Source organism: Xenopus laevis, chromosome 7S, assembly GCF_017654675.1.
Source record: "Xenopus laevis strain J_2021 chromosome 7S, Xenopus_laevis_v10.1, whole genome shotgun sequence".
Taxonomy (NCBI): Eukaryota; Metazoa; Chordata; class Amphibia; order Anura; family Pipidae; genus Xenopus; species Xenopus laevis.
This window is the reverse complement of record NC_054384.1, coordinates 8,715,748-8,721,477: the sequence shown is the minus strand read 5'-3', so window position 1 is coordinate 8,721,477 and position 5,730 is coordinate 8,715,748.

Genomic DNA, 5,730 nt, shown 5'->3' with positions numbered 1-5,730 from the left:
ATACCAAACCGAATCCTAATTTGTATATTCATATATTTGTATATGCAAATTAGGAGTGGGAAAGGGAAAACATTTCCTTCTTCCTTGTTTTGTGACAAAAAGTCACCTGATTTCCCTCCCTGAACCTAATTTGCATATGTAAATTAGGACCTGGATTCGTTTCGGCTGGGCAGAAGGATTTGGCCAAATCCAAATCCTGCTGAAAAAGGCCGAAATCGTGGCCGAATCCCGAACTGAATCCTGGATTCGGTGCATCCCTAAAAAAAAAGAAATCATTTAACCGCTTGAGGGATTTTGAAAGGAAATGTCCAATTTATGCAGATTATTGTTTACATAAATGCTAGTTTTTTGGCACTATGTGTATTTTACTTTACTAAAAACGATTGTGTTTTGGATCAAAAGCAAACGTATTTTGGATGATAATGTCAATTTAAAGAGATAAGGAATTCACTGGATGCCGAGCAGGATGAGTTGATCATGTATTTTTTTTTCAATATGTAAAATAAAGGTCATAAATACTTCTCCTTCCACCCATACTTATACAAACCATCTCTCTCATCTAAGGTCATTTAACTCTATTTGGGAGCTGACAATAACGGCATACTGGGGACCCTCAGGACCTTGGTTCAAGGGCTCCGATCCCTGATAAAAACTGACCACCTAACTCACCCATGACATCGGCCATGCCCCAAAACATTTGCAATGCACAAACCTACAACAACGTCTGTGATGGGATCTAGTGTAGGCAGGGCCCACCAGGGTGAAGGTTTACCAGTATTTCTCTATGTTTTGCAGTGGCCGAGTCTGACCCAGTTGTGCATTATTGGGTGAGTAGGGTGAAGCAGGAAACCCACCTGACACCATTGTCTCTTATAGTACAGCTTCAGCACCGGATTTCTTTTCCGGCCGCCCCTAGGCCCCATAATGCGGCTGGGCGGCATGCCGCCCCTATTTTTTGCCACCCTAGGCCCGAGCCTATGCGCCTTGCCGCAAATCCGGGCCTGTACAGCTTTAATACTGCAAATGACATGACTCTTGTAGCCAATCTCCAGTACTGGCAGTAGTATTTTTATACTTGGCACGGTTGCTCACAGGTTAATACTGCTGTCTTGCGCTGGGATTCTGAGTTCAGATCCAATCTAGGCATTATCAGCAAGGTGTCTCTATATTGTCCCTGTGTCTGCGATTCACCACTGGAATCCCCTGATTATAGTTGGAAAGGGTGGGAGCTACAACATGGAGCTGGCCACTGCTCCTGTATAAACTATAACAAACAAGGGAAAGTTGTGTTCACCACTAATTTCTAAAACCATTAAGAGGGAGTGCAATGAGGCTGTGACCATAAAATACATATAGACTCAATGCACTCAACCCATTATCAATATAGTTAGGACATTGAGACATTTGGTGACTTAAAGGGATACTGTCATGGGAAAATTTTTCAAAATTAAACAGTAAATAGTACTGTTCCAGCAGAATTCTGCACTAAAATCCATTTCTCAAAAGAGCAAACAGATTTTTTTATATTCAATTTTGAAATCTGACATGGGGCTAGACATATTGTGAATTTCCGAGCTGCCCCAAGTCATGTGACTTGTGCTCTGATAAACTTCAATCACTGCAAGCTGGAGTGATATCACCCCCTCCCTCCCCCTCCCCCAGCAGCCAAACAAAAGAACAATGGGAAGGTAACCAGATAACAGCTCCCTAACACAAGATAACAGCTGCCTGGTAGATCTAAGAACAACACTCAATAGTAAAATCCATGTCTCACTGAGACACATTCAGTTACATTGAGAAGGAAAAACAGCAGCCTGCCAGAAAGCATTTCTCTCCTAAAGTGCAGGCACAAGTCACATGACCAGGGGCAGCTCGGAAATCGACAAAATGTCTAGCCCCATGTCAGATTTAAAATTGAATATAAAAAAATCTGTTTGCTCTTTCGAGAAATGGATTTCAGTGCAAAAGTCTGCTGGAGTAGCACTATTAACTGATGCGTTTTGAAAAAAACTTGTTTTCCCATGACAGGATCCCTTTAAGCTACTAAAATTGCCTTATCAAACCAAAGAAAGGATGGCACTCCACTCAAAGAAAGAGCAGGTTTATTGCATTATCCTGCAGGAATCATACACCTTACGTGTTTCAGGAATCAATCCCTTAATCATGATGCCTATGATTAAGGCAGTGATCCCCAACCAGTAGCTCGCGAGCAACATGTTGCTCTCCAACCCCTTGGATGTTGCTCCCAGTGGCATCAAAGCAGGAGCTTATTTTTGAATTTCAGGCTTGGAGGCAAGTTTTGGTTGTATAAAAACAGGTGTACTGCCAAACAGAGCCTCAATGTGGGTTGACAATCTGCATATGGGCTACTAAATGGCCAATCACAGCCTTTATTTGGCACCCCAGGAACGTTTTTCATGCTAGTGTTGCTCCCCAACTCCTTTTACTTCTGAATGTTGCTCACGGGTTCTAAAGGTTGGGGATCCCTGGATTAAGGGATTAATTCCCGAAACGCATAAGGTGTATGATTCCTGCAGGATAATGCAATAAACCTGCTCTTTCTTTGACCACATTGCCGTCCTTTCTCTGGTTTGATGTGTGCATGAGCAGTGGGGACGCTGTGGACGGAGCACCCGATAAGAAACATAGGAACAGCTTTATGGTGACCTTGGAGCGGTCCTTTGGTTTGGTTGAGGTAAAAAATGCCTTACCCTTTAAACAAAACAGGGATTGTTTTTCCATATATTGCAATATATTTAAGCTGGCCAATTACGTCAAAGTCATCCCTGGTAAAGACAGTCCTACACTGAACTTTTATCTGATTCATTACATTTAACATTTAACACCATATGCTCCAGGCAATTGCCAGGCAAAGGAGTTCTATAGCCAAACAGTCAGCGCTGCATTGTACATTTCAACAAAATGAATAATTTAATGGGGTTGGGCATGAGTTCATTTACAAATGTAAGTGTACACAATCCTTTAGTAACTTGTAGCTCATCCTGCTCTGATGGATTGCATGCAGTTTTGTTTAGATGCGAGGGAACCCCTGGAATTAATATTCATGGCAAGAGAACTGGCGGCAGATTCCATGATTCAGTGGAAGTGGTGCCATCATGCATACCTCCCAACTGTCCCGTTTTTCACGGGACAGTCCTGATTTTGACAGCTCAACCCGCAGTCCCGGGTTGTTACTGAAATGTCCCGACTTTTTCTTTTATTTCCTGCACTGAACAGCCAGAAAAAGATACAAAGTTTCTGAAACCTAATTGGCAAAGAGCCCAGAATACGTGGCAGGTGCACTTAGATACATTTGTAAAAATTTAAGATAAGCAATGAAACAATTGTAACAATTCATGATAAGCAGGTCTCTTGGGGAAACTGTGACTCGCAGCTTAAAGGGCAATTCACCTTCATTAGCAAAGCTGTAATAACACATAAAAACCACAGAAATGTGTTCAGACTTTCATAACCTGACAAATTCTGTAAAATGAACATGGGAATTAGGGGGTGTGGCCACAAAAATGGGCTTGGTCAAAAGTGTATGTTTCTCTAAAATAAATGCTAATTTGCATTTTGGGTCTGAACTTTACATTTGTAGCATGGCAGTACATATCTAATGGACTGAACAGAACCCTTTTCCTTTAACTCTTCTCTATTTTATTGTTCTATTTCTCAACACCACAAAAATAAATGCTGGACATTTCCTGGAGATTAGACTTTTATATAATACACTTCCACATCCCTTAATCGCCACTTAGGCTCAGCATAAAGGGACTTGGGTGGGGCAGCCGTATAGTTAATGTGCCATTAATAATTAAAGGCCTTTTTTCTTATAGCTGATCAGGAAATGTATTTGTTACACTCAAATTAAATAAACAGGGATTCACTGGGCAGAATGTCAGGCCCAGACTTCCTTCACGGGTGCCCCATGGTCCTAGCGCCCGCCTGTGCACCTTGTGGTGACATGTTGTCCTTAAAATTTTGCCACCCTAGACCTGAGCCTTTGTGGTCTTGCCACAAATCCAGCCCTGCTGAATGTGTTTAAAGGCACAAGGGCTCATTTACAGACTAGAAGGTTGGGTGAAAAGTACAAAAACCTGGTGCAATGTGCCCTTTGCCTTTTGGCTTATATGAATGGCCATGGGTCTCTGCGCTTCCAACACAATGGCTCAAGTATTGCAAAAACTACTGTATTATGGATAAAAAAAAAATTGTTTTGGCACTTTGCACACTGCCCATGTGTAAGCTAGCAAACCCTATAGGATCAGAGGCAAAGGGAATTGTGTCTCACCTATCCTCACCCCAATGGATTTTATGTTCTTCTGGTAGAGACCTCATTACCTACTCTATCAGTCTGCCTCTAATAATAATAATAATAATAATAAAAATAAAAATAATAAATAGGAAAGTGTTACTGTCTCCTCAATTTTCATTTCCCCTCCAGAAATGGGCATTAGGGACTCTACACATTGCCTAATATAAATATATTATATATATATATAAATTTTGGCATCTCCATAGATCTATGTTTAAGTTTCCTACTCTCAATTCCTAATTGCATGGCATTGTGTCATATCATAGTATCAGCAAATCAAATGTGGGAAACAGCCTATATATAAAGCATCTGGATAAGGAGTATTGATTATAAATCCCGGACTATTCTGTTGGATTAATAAATGTTATAGCTAAAATGATATGTTGTTTATGGGTAATTAAACCATATACCCATATGAACAGAGTAGGTTATTCCATATCATGCGCTTACATATCACTTAACAAGGGAATTGACTATGCAGGATAATAATTGTGACTTTACGTTGGAATATAAATATTTGCATGAAATACAGGTATGGGATCCGTTATCCGGAAACCCGTTATCCAGAAAGTCCCTAATTATGGAATGAACATCTCTCATAGACTCCATTATAATCAAATAAGCCACATTTTTAAAAAGGATTTCCTTTTTCTCTGTAATAATAAAACAGTAGCTTGTACCAACTAAGATATAATTGATCAGAACCAGCCTATTGTGTTTATTTAATGTTTAAATGATTTTCTAGTAGACTTGAGGTATGAAGATCCAAATTACGGAAAGATCCGTTATCTGGAAAACCCCAGGTCCCGAGCATTCTGGATAACAGTTCCCATACCTGTATATTTATAGAAAATAACACATTGCACTCAAACTTGGGCAGCTTATACTATATAATGCTGAGCAAATTTAATCTGAACCCCATTTATACAGACACTTCAGTATGAAGAACTTTCATACCACTTAGCAGATATCAGTTGCCACTAGAAATTGGCATTAGGATCCGTCTGATTGTGTTAATAATTTACAATGAAAAAAAAATTATATATACATATATATTGGAGTACTCTGTCAATTGCTGAGGCTGGGGAATACAAATGGCTAGATAATAGCTTTGTAATTGTAGCCTTGAGAAAACCAGAATGTTTGGGAAGGGAGATATAGAATTCCTTTGAGCTGGATAGACTGAATAAACAGGTTTTTTAAAAAAAAGTTGTATTTCTGTTATTAACCCAGGACGTGCATTTTTGGTGAAGTCCCTCACATGTGTTTAGGCAGCCTTAACCCAATATACTGTGGGACACATTCTAAAGCAGACGGATTTCAGGAAGTCTGGAGGAGGGGCGTTTATAGAAAGAGTTGCTGTAAGATTCTTTGTTGTGAGAGAAGAGGAAAAAAAAGTCACCGCATTCACA